The sequence below is a fragment of the Aricia agestis genome, chromosome 1, assembly GCF_905147365.1.
Source record: "Aricia agestis chromosome 1, ilAriAges1.1, whole genome shotgun sequence".
NCBI lineage: Eukaryota > Metazoa > Arthropoda > Insecta > Lepidoptera > Lycaenidae > Aricia > Aricia agestis.
Window position 1 is genome coordinate 10833160 of NC_056406.1, and position 12516 is coordinate 10845675.

Genomic DNA, 12516 nt, shown 5'->3' on the forward strand with positions numbered 1-12516 from the left:
ATTATCACGTCCAATCGTAGTAACACTTCCGTATTACATACGTTAGTGTTACCAAGATTAGAAGTCGGTAAAATTCTTAACTAAAAAATTTCAAGAACTTTAATGCTTGTCTAAAAAAATTGTACAGCAAGAGTGCTTAAAATACTTTATAAGTACGTAAATCGTTAAAGGTAATCTGTGAGCAATAAGTGACGATGGAAAAACTTGTACGCTTAAAAAAAACATTTCAAAGCTCCACACTCCTACGGACTCACTCAAAAGGTTATTAACAGAAACTTTATGTTGAGATAAAAGAAAAAGTAATTTTCACAAATGAAAAGGCCCACATAAAGATCTATACACAACTAAAGCACCGTTTTTTACAGATATACGTACCTACAAATGTAAGCACGCTAAGGCTGCCGCACTACTCGCGAACGTAAGGTACTAATTATATATATATTCTGGGCTCGCGACTTAATGTGAAGGCAGCCTTACGATTTTAATTCTTTTTTTTTTTTAATGAAATAAGGGGGCAAGCGAGCAAACGGGTCACCTGATGGAAAGTAACTTCCGTCGCCCATGGACACCCGCAGCATCAGAAGAGCTGCAGGTGCGTTGCCGGCCTTTTAAGAGGGAATAGGGTGATAGGGGAGAGTAGGGATGGGAAGAGAAGAGAATAGAAGAGGGTAGGGAAGGGAATAGGGTAGGGGATTTTGCCTCCGGTAAACTCACTCACTCGGCGAAACACAGCGCAAGCGCTGTTTCACGCCGGTTTTCTGTGAGAACGTGGTATTTCTCCGGTCGAGCCAGCCCATTCGTGCCAAAGCATAGCTCTCCCACGTCTAAATTATAAATGAAATAAATGTATATTCTCAGACATAATAAAAAGTATAGACAGCTAGTTCTATGAACAACAAAGTGAGGCCTCTTTTTCATAAAATATATTGTGTAACTAACGCACACGGCACAACCAATCGAGTAATAATTCCGTGCAAATTTTGTGCGGCGAAAGAAAAAGTGGCATGCAATATCTTGGGTCTTTTATGTGATGTGAGTGTATATTATGCAAAGTTTGAAAGAACCAGAAAAAGATTGTACCGTAATTTAAACAGTAAGAGGAATATTTTCCAGTCTGTCTCTTAGATTTGCTTCCCCTTTTTCATAACACGTTTATCCCTTTATATTCGTCTTCCTAAAGATAATGGGCTCAGAGGTTGATGCCTGAGATGATTTTTAATATATAATATATCCTCGCCCGAATCGATAAAGTCTGTTTCTTCGCGGTGAATAAATTTGTTTGGATGTTTGGCAAAAAGCAGGGTAAGTAGTCGATTTACATTCCAAATGTGAGGATGATTTTGACGGGCTATATGCTTGATAGATAGTGATTACATTACGTCGGCACTCTAGATTTTTCTGTCGTGTGCCATATTTTATATAACGTAAGTGCTCTAGTCCATTGTTCGCGTTAAAGAGTTTTTATAAGACGATATTATTCTATTATCTATACACTAGAGATCGCCCAATGGTCGAAATTCGACCTTAGTTTCAACGACATTAAGACTACTATAGTAAGTCAAGAAAGTGAAGAAATTAAAAAGTGGCAACATCGTAGTGCCATCCCTTTTTTCTTAGATTGATTTGAAAGGGATGACACTACGATGCTGCCACTTTTTAATTTCTTCGCTTTCTTGACGCACTATACGTTTAATTTGTAAAAAAATATTGACTTTATCATATTTTTTCAACTCTCGTCTCTGGGACTCAGCTGATCTGAGACTGGCCATGTAAACATTGTCTAATAGCATCTAAGATTCAATAAAAACAACTATAATCCATTTCATGTCAACTTGTTGTCAACAGACTTGAACCATAAATAAACGAGTATAATTCGTATACATATAGGTTTGTCACTCAAAAATCTGTCATCTTCCTGAGTGTGCGTATTGTAGTGTGTGCAATGTTTTATTTGTTAAAAAAATGTGTAATAAAAGCATAGGTAATTTCAAAATAATATTAATTAGCTCGATGCACTCTTCCAAGATATAAATTATAACTGTGCAAAAGTTCATTCACCTACGTTTCCGCATTTTTCGTCAAAAGGGATACAAAGTATTTCGCTTGCGTATTAATATTATATAGATGCAGAAGCATTTTGATTCATTAAGCACTCACTTCTTTATCTTATCTTCTACTATAACTTCTAAGTGGCAAGTCCAAATTATTCCTCTCTCATAAACTTAAGCTAAAAGCGTTAAAAGAACACGAATTAAGCAGCCAAAAATCCTTACGGAACTCAAAGCTCAAAAGTTTCGAGGCGCTAAAACTTTTTATTCCTACCTGCATAAATTGAGTCGCTTAAACCGCAAAGATATTAAAAGGAACCTAAATTTATTTTTTAAATATTGTCTTAAATTATTCAATTGTATACAGTGAGAAGCACTGAAAATAACTTTGAAGGACGAGACTTTCAAATGAGTGATAAATCATAATTTAGGTTAAATGATTATTATAATAATTATTGTCGTATTGTGTTAGTTTTTTTACTAAAAGGTTTGCTCAAATCTATTACAATGCTATTATCCTTCTGCTTATGCCTATTACTTTGTTGGGTGATCTCAAGTGCGATATGATTATTGATGATATTGTGATTTTTTAATTTTAAATAATTAAAACGTCACAATATAAATCACTTAAATAAACAAAAACCTTGTTCATCCATACGAATATTTTATAAATGCGATAATGTGTCTGTCTGTGAGCTCTACGAGCCTTAAGCGCTGAACTGATTTTTCTGGGGACGGAGACTTTGTACCCCGGAAAAGGATTACTTTTTATCCCAGAAACATTACTCCACTCCTACTTAGTATACTCCACTAAGTTTTCACACATTACTAGGAAAAAAACTGTACGTAACTTTTTTCGGTTTATTCCGTTGGTGTCGCGCGGCTCAGTACCTTCATTTTTTTTCGCGCCAAACGCGGTGGCGAGCAGACGTGTCGCCACGCGGCTTGGATCGGTTTGTACTAGCTCCAAGTGAGTCCATGGGACCACAGCGGGGTAAGTATATAACTGTTTTTGTTTCTAACAGTATTTTTTATATGATTTTCTTTTCTTTTTAGTGTACAAAATGGCTTCTAACAATATAATTAATGTCTTGGACATTATAATTATATATGGATAATGCAAAGTCAGTTGCTGCTAATTGGCTACGAAATCTCGATAAAAGTGATTCTGACGAAGAATGTAATATTCGCCATCATATCGGAAATAATCCAAGTTCTTTTGCCTTCTGAAGCCACAAAAAATGACCAAAAATGAGAGGAAAGTTTGTCATCTTTGCCCTTGTCGTCTTTGTGGAAGGACTGAATACCCGTGTCACAGCTGTTCAAAGCCAGTATGCCTATATGCTGCACCAAAAATAAATGTTCGAGCTGCGTCGAAAAGACCAATCATTGACCCCTGCACGTTTTTTTTTTTGTTAAGATATAAACATTTAATTCATGTTCTTTTGTGTTTTTTAAAATACATTTTTTTAAGTTTATATGTTAAATATTTAGTAAAGTTACAAGAAGGTTGTGATTTTCAAGTCAGAAGTTGACACTTGTTATTTTATATGAAAAGTTCTGTTATTTTGATTTATAGTTCCTATAAAAGTGTTCGCTTTTAATTATGTGTAATAATTCTATTGCTAAGACTTGTTTTGACAATAAAGCTGATTACAAGACTGTAAAGCGTTTAACTGTAGTTTTGGAGCCATTTTAATATGATATTTAATATCCCTGAGTCCACAGGAGGTAAATTACGTACTAAAATCCACCGGGTAAACTGAGGATTAATTATTTCAAATATACTTGATTGCTAACAGTGCATTAATACATTCTTAATTTCTATTCTAAATATATTTTTACCTTTTGCAAATATATCTATGTTGGTAAAGTGATCATTATATATTTTAACGAATTTATGTACAGGCGCAAGTTCACCAGTACGGCATGTAGACGTTGCAAATAGTGGGTAAGCGCGCGTCTTTCATCTTATTACTTAGGGACAATAATATAGAAAATATTGCTAACCAATTCTGGACAATCAATTTTATTATTTACTAACCCATGCAGCATCACTCATATCATCATCATTGTAGTACAATATGAACGTACAATAAAATGCCGGTGTAAGAAAATATAGCTACGTTATAGCTTAAACAGCTAGTAAGTGACAAACTGTTACATGACCTATTTCTCGGCCCTCCACTAGTTTGACCTTAAACGGAAACCGTTGAGCTCTAATTAAACCGCCTCTTATTAAACAACGATTTATAAATTCTTTATTTAGTAACTTGACTAAGTAGTTTCAAACAGCCCGGTCAGAAAGGTTTTTTACAGCCCGGTCAGAAGCGTTTTTACTTACTCGATATTTTCAGCAACTTTTGGCACACGGGAAGTGTTTTTTTTTTTTCAAAAGAAAAACTATCTTCTATATAAAATTCTCGTGTCACAATGTTAGTCACCGTACTCCTCCGAAAAGGCTTTTACTGATTTTTACCAAATTTTATATGCATATTCAGAGTAGGTCTGAGAATCGGCTATTGGGTACTTTTTATATTGATAAGACGTGCATTTGTTGAATAAATAAAAGTTAATTATTACAACTCGAGACTGACGGCGACCATTGTTTGTGCGACGGGAAAGCGATGGACGTTGCCATGGTGACATACTTATTTAGTCACTTCCAATAAAATAATACGGGCGAAATACTTTATATGGCAAAAAAACGTTTGCCGGGACAGCTAGTAGTATATAATTTTTGGGACTCAAAGTATTTAGAGAAGGTATAATATACTAATATACTAACCTAACCTAACCTAACAAATATTGACAGAATGCATTAGAATTGTCTATTGACAGAAGTAATAACAGACTGACACGATTTCTCACATTTACTACTTAATAAATAAATAAAGTTAATATACCTAGCGGAATATCAACGAAACCGAAATTGGTTTCATCTGTGTGTAAAAATATGTGTACGTATACACTATACACTTACACAAGCATGATTGAACATGATTTCTATGAGATTAAATTGTCAACGTACGGCACGTGCCGACTGGACGTCAAAAAAAGAGTGCTGCTCTCATGTATCACACGTGTCTTTTTACCACGCAGTGTTACTGATAGTGACATCTCTCTTGCTCAGGCCTTTGTTACTTTATTCCGCTAGATATAATATTAACTTTATGGACTAGTATGAATTTATAATGTGGCAGTTCAAGAAAAAATACATTTGTAAATTACTATTATGTTGTTGATTTTTATATTCACGTTTGAACATTTAGCACATTGTATTTAAAGTTTTAGAATCTCGTGGAAATCTATTTCGGCTGTGAGGTTCCTAGGTGTACAAAGGTCAAAAGTGAGTATGCACGGCACGCCGCGCTCAGGGGACTGGCTTGTTGCAGCCGCATATTGCATAAGCTATTCTGGAATCGCATGGATGCGATAAAACTAGACACTTTCCTCGAAAACCTTGCCCGAAGGAACTTGCGAGCGTGTTATTATTCTATTGTTTTCATGTTTCTTCTGTTTCTACATTACATCATAACAACATTTATAATTATTTCTAAAAAGGAATTTCAAGTATTTGAATTCTTTAATTATAAGATGTAATTATAAATTATTATATAATATCAATGGATTGAACAATAGTAATAGTATGTTGTATAGTGTGTTGCATGTAACGCCTCCGTGGTCTAGTGGTTAGAGCGTCGCTCTCCACTCCGGAGGTCGTGGGTTCGAATCCTGCGTTGGAAACATGTTATTTCCAAGTTTGGTTAGGACAATGCAGGCTGATCACCTTATTGTCTGACAAGTAAGATGATCCATGCGTCGGATGGGCATGTAAAAAGTCGGTCCTGCGCCTGATCTCTCGCCAGTCGTGTCGATCTTCCGTCCCACTGGGTTATGAGAGTAAAAGGAATAGAGAGTGCTCTTGTGTACTGAGCACACACTTGGGCACTATAAAATTACTCCTGCGTACCTGGCCTGGTTTCAATGAAACCGGCCACCGTCACCGAAACCGGTGTGGGGAGTATTATTAGTGTGTTGCATACTAAAAATGTGTTACATGACATATCTCACAAAAAAAATATTGTACGAGCGGGATTTTCTCCCGGGATTTTTACTTTTTTCCATGACAAAAATAGCTTATACTATCCTTTTCAGTTAGTCAATGCTCAATACTAAACTTCGTCGAAATCGGTTCAACTGTTTATAAAAGCGACTCTTTAACATTTACAAAATTAGTATCAAAATATGGATTTCAATATTATTAGGGAAACTAACAAATTATTTTCGAAACCCATTAAATTAAGCGTCACTAAGCCAGGTAATATTAAAATTGAATAAAGTTATTCGTGTACTTGTATCAGTGATGTAGATTAACATCTGTTTCCTATGAAATAATAAATTGCTCCAACGCGACTTGATTTCGGTATGCTTTAATCGTCGGTTTGGAAAGAGGGCAGATTTGACTTTGATAAATGTGTCGTCATTAGTGATTCTGTCACAGACGTCGACTTCAAGCACCTTGTAAGGAAATATTCGGAACTAATATTGATTTTATTAACCTGAATTAATGTTGTCCACAACTTAGCTGCGCTGAAAATGAGAGCTTACATTTGTGATAGATAAAACTATCCTATAGGATATTATTTTGTTTGAAAAACATATTTTGTCCCCAGAGCTCCGAATATATTTATAGTCTCTTCAAAATATCTCCACATTTCATCAAAATCAGTTCAGTTGTTTGATCGTGAAGAGGGAACAGGTAGACGAGGAAATAAAATAAATCAGGGCCTCTATCATGAGCTCTTAAATCCATTCTTTTTACGTCCTTATCTGACTGTATAAGGACGTAAAGTGAATGGATTTAAGAGCTCATAATAGGGCCCCAGGATATACTACTATTTTTGGAAATTGTAGCATATGATCCATAATATTATTAGGTTTGGGTAAATGTTTACTTTTAACAAAATAGTAAGCAATGTGTTTTTGAAACAGTTCAAGTACTTCTTTATTCAAAAACCTACTTAAACTAGTTTAATGCTTATAAACGATGGATGAGTTTATTTTTGTTATAGTTTACTAATTTGTAAAGTTAGGAAAGTTGGACATCAGTTGAACTTAAGAGCGTCTCTTTCTATAAACTTTTCTAAAGTAAAATTAAGTAAGAATCTTATTTCATAAATTTTAATTATTTCATCACCTTAAGGAAATGTTTAAGTCAATAATTATGCAGCAACTTATAAAGTACAAGCATAAAACAAGTATAGTAAAGTAAATGCTAAATAAAATTAAATTAAATATTATACTAAGTGGTATACTGGGTGTTAGGGTTAACACCGTTATCCTTAAAACCATCAAATGAGCCCGTCAAAATGAACAACTTTTTCTATGAGAACAATGCTGGGAACTCAAAAAAAATCCGTCGTCATACCCATACAAATTGCCAATCCGGACAATTTGTATGGTATGAAGACGGCATTTTGTTCTCACAGATAAAATTGTTCATTTTGACGGACTCATTTAATGGTTTTAAGGATAACGGTGTTAAACCTAAGTCCCTAACAACCTGTATACAGGTACATAACGGGACAAAACTATATTAATTACTCCGTTATTTGTTTCGTTTACTTTAGTACTTACCAAAGTGAAGTTAAAAAAACACCCCATCAACTGCAGGTGATGTTGATGTAAATAAACCTACAAAATATGTATTGCTACTATATCAAAGTCAGAAACAAATCTAGCTTGAATTTTATTAAAATATGTTTTTATTTTTTCATGAATCGACGTATAAAAGGTTATTCGGATGGACAAACATAATATCTTTATGTTTTATTACAATATCTATTGGCATCAAGATAAACACGCCGGCTAGAATGGTAATAGAAATGATACGGTGCAATATTTTCCGGTATCCTTCATGTATATTTATGGTGTTCCTTTCCACAACATATATGATAACAGCGCGATGGTTATGGAACCATTTTTGTTATACGTGCGCTCCGTATTTGAAGTTTAATTAAATTTGAAGCCAGGAAAATAGAGAATGTTACGTATGCTGGTGAGGTGTAGCAAAATTACTTGATGTACGGTACGGTCTGCAAGTACGGTTCGGCCTATGGTGACTGTTATACGGGATTTGAAACAATTTTTAATCTAAACATCGTCAGCATTATATTATAGATTATCAGCAGTATAAATATTATTTAAAAAAATAGTCAAAATCGGTCCACAATTCAAATGTTACGACATCACGAACATACACACAGACAAACAGACAGATACGAAAAGCTTATAACACCTCTCTTTTTCGTTAGGAGTTGAGAAGAACGAACTTCCAAACGTATCCGTTACAATTAGGAAGTATTTGAACGGGACTCATTACTAGCAGCTTAAGCCATCTGTTTCAGTCCGTCTAATGTAATAGCCTCATTATCTTGTGTTTAAATGCCGATGCTCTCAGTAAGGCTGTGTTAAGGAGCCACAAATACTTCGTTTAAAGGCGCCCGATTCGCTAATGTTGTGTAAAGCGGCATCGCCAGTAAGTGGCTATTTACACAGCCACACACGCAAACTATACATCAAACAGTCCTATTTGCATTAATATTGCTGATCAAAGGATTTCATGAGCTTTACCATTTTTTACTGTGACATTTTACAAACATAAAAGAGTGATGAAAATTAAAATTAAAAGTCACAGCGTTGGTAATTTATTGGTCTTATAGTTAGCCATTTTCACTATAGGCTCCACTTTTTTATTAAAATTAATATTACTATTTATTTGATATTGTAATTAAAATTATTATAATTAATTGTTACATTCATTAAGCTACGTTGACTATGATAATCAATTTACACGAAGTATTTATTCTGTTGTATAAACAAGAGGAACGATCTGAACCTTTTTTGTTACGGGATAAAATTGACCATTCCTTTAATAAGAGTTTTCAGCTTAATACGTGGTAAAACCACTTTATAGAGAGCCCTCGTGTGATAGCGATCAGATAAGAGAGCGGGCTCAAAAGCCACTATAAACACATAATAAACTCGGCGGTGAACGCTCCTAGATACCACTATTAGGTAGCAAATCTTCAATGTATACGTGATGGGAATACGCCATTGTGATTCCTTCGCGGCTGAATTTAGTTTTGTTTTCATCTGACGTTGATATATCTTATAGGTTATGGGTAACATCAAAAAATTATTCAATCTGTCTGCTTATATCGTCACGAGATGTATTGAATAAACAATAATAATTATTACAATATTAAGTAAAAAAAGATTCTGAATATTTCTTTAAAAAATGGATTCGGAAAACATATGCGAAGTGATAATAAGTGATAGCAAGAACGGCGAAAACGGTTCGATAATAAAATACGAAAGTTAAGAATTAAAACTTATACAAACTTATAAAGTTAGCCGGCTAAAATATAACTTGCTACTTGTTAAGAATCTTAATGATTTCAGTTTCAGAAACTCGAAAGTATTGAGCAATAGTTTTTCCGAAGTCTCATTACTCCCGTGCCGTAGGCTTTCCGGGTAATTTGTGTGGGTCAGCACCCGCCCAACGCCGCCCAGCGGTAAATCATACGGACAAGACCCAGTCGACCTTTCGTGAATCCCAAAAATAACATTTTTAAAACAAACATAAAAATTTTGATATTTTATAACACCAATTTGAATTTTTATTTAAGCTGGGTTTTAATTTAAAATTTTAAATGTGAAATTTTGCGGTCCGCTAATTGGGTTTTGACGCTTTTTAAAAAGCTTTCTTTACTTTGTAACCGAGTTGTATCTTATGGGTGAATTTCCCAAACGGCTTTTTTTTTGTCTTCATTGAAATTGCTATTAAAAAAAGGGAATATACTGTTGTAAATTATTAGTTTTAGTACCTATTCAATGGGTAGCTATAGGATTGTGGCAAAAATATAATATGCCTAGGACTATTACAAAGGTAGAAATAAATAACTTAAAGATCTATTTTTATCAAATCGGTGCTGTTCACCGATATGATAAAAAAGGTCATTTGTTGAAATTCACCCTTTTATTATGAAACTAGATTTTTAGTACTGACATATTATTGCACCATCGAAGAAATTGATTTCTAGGCAGTTGACTGACCAACGTCATTTGGCCGGATCGTATCAATTCAATGTTAATTATTATGTCTGTCTGGGTTTGACGTAACGCGACCAAACTACATAGGTGCCCCAACTTCTCTGCTAGTACATGCGAAATAGAAACTAGTTGGAACCGTTAATTTTCCTGCGATAAAATTGCATAATATTTTGTCCCTCGTGATATACTTAAGGCGACGCCTTGATAATTTGGCTGTAGCCATATCGATTTTTCTCAACAATGACTAAAGCTAAGAAATTAAAGTTCATTGTCAGTATTCATCATATCTTTGTCTTTGAATTACCCATAGCATAACACGATTGGTCAACTTTTATAACACAGAATAATCAATCAAAAAGACCTCTGTAAAAAAGGGATTCCTATTACACGCGACAAAAACCATTTTGTCGCTTACGCCCTTTCCATTTTTCGCTGTTCCATTGCTTGTATTACTTCATAATAATAATATTATATTATGACTACAAAATTCTCGCTTAAAACAACTTGAACACTTGGAGAGATGATATTATAATGAGGAAGTGATTAGCGTGATCACAATACAGCACCACATGGTACGGCGCAGGAGAGGAGTAAAATCATTAATTACAAGTTTATGCCTGAGTCATCCATGTGTATAATTATTGTCGAAAAACAACGAACGTCGCGCGCCCCGAAACACAATTTCCGTAGCGTCGGTGATATCCTAAGATCCGACCGTAAAATCCTGCACGAATCGTTTTTTTTCGATCAAACAAAAACAAACTTGCGTGTATTCAATGGAACAATAAGAACTAAGAAGAATAATGACATTGAGGAATGACAGGACACTACGCATAAAAATAAAAACGCCTGTTAAATAAAAATTGCAATCTTGCGGGTTCTCGACATCCTCAAATTCTCCCAGGCATAATAATTATAGGCCTGAACATTTGCCTTAAACAAAAGTGATGGCAACCCCAGTTTGCGGCTATCGTGCAACTGGCAACCATGGATATTCATGCACAAAATGCATAAAACTTTAATTTTGTATCAAAATTATTAAAAAAATCGATGCTTCAATTTTGATGATGAACTATGTCTGTTTACGGGCTGGCAACCATTTATACCTTTTTTTGTCTCGTCATTTTCTTTCAAATGATTTTTTTTTTTTTTTTTTTTTTTTATTAAATAAGGGGGCAAACGAGCAAACGGGTCACCTGATGGTAAGCAACTACCGTCGCCCATGGACACTCGCAACATCAGAAGAGCTGCAGGTGCGTTGCCGGCCTTTTAAGAGGGTATACGCTCTTTTCTTGAAGGTTTGCAGGTCGTATCGGTCCGGAAATACTGCTGGTGACAGCCCATTCCAGAGTTTTACAGTGCGCGGCAGAAAGTTACGCGAAAAACGCACTGTGGAAGACTGCCACTCATCAAGGTGATGAGGATGGTATGTTTTTCGCGTGGGACGATAGCGAAAAGTTGCAGGTGGTATGATTCCGAACAATTCCTCAGAGCACTCCCCGTGATACAGCCGATAGAGGATGCAGAGTGAAGCAACATCTCGGCGTAATTCCAGGGGGTCCAAGCTGTTTGAAACACTATGGCAGTCAACAATTCGAGCAGCCCTTCGTTGGATACGATCCAGAGGGAGCAGTTGGTATTTTGGCGCCCCTGCCCAGAGATGAGAACAATATTCCATATGAGGCCGAACCTGCGCCTTGTAGAGTTGTAGGCGTTGGTCCGGACTGAAGTACTGTCTCGCTCTGTTAAGAACGCCAAGCTTCTTCGAGGCTAATTTGGCCTTACCCTCAAGATGATATCGAAACTGGACTTCGCTCGATATGTTGACGCCAAGTATCTCAATGCTAGGGGAGATGGTTAAAGATGTGCCCTCGAAACGAGGATAAACGACCATTGGTGACTTTTTAGTGGTGAACGCGCAGACTTGTGTCTTGGCGGGGTTGAATTGGACTAAGTTACGTCTACCCCATTCAGAGACCTTCTCCAATGAATTCTCCACCTTAGACACAAGTTCGTTTCGACTCTCAGTGACATTTTGCCGAGAAATATTAGGGGAGCCGGTATATACAGCATCACCTGTACTATCATCCGCATAGCAATGAATGCCTTTGGTTTGTAACATGTCATTGATATGCAGTATGAATAGAGTAGGCGATAGCACACAGCCCTGAGGGACACCAGCATTAACAGACTGAGTTTCCGAGCATTCGCCGTCAACTACGACCTTTATGCTTCTGTCTGCTAAGAAACTAGTGACCCACTTACATAATTTCTCGGGCAGCCCGTATGATGGAAGCTTTGATAGCAGCGCTTTATGTCAAACCCGATCGAAGGCCTTCGCAATGTCCAA

General features: G+C 35.8%; 1 protein-coding gene across 1 annotated transcript in view; it reads right to left on the bottom strand.

Moving 5' to 3' along the window:
- Positions 1 to 12516, bottom strand: part of LOC121740154 (neural cell adhesion molecule 1-B-like) — a 367043-nt gene that overhangs the window by 332466 nt on the left and 22061 nt on the right. The gene's annotated exons all lie outside the window — the stretch shown is intronic.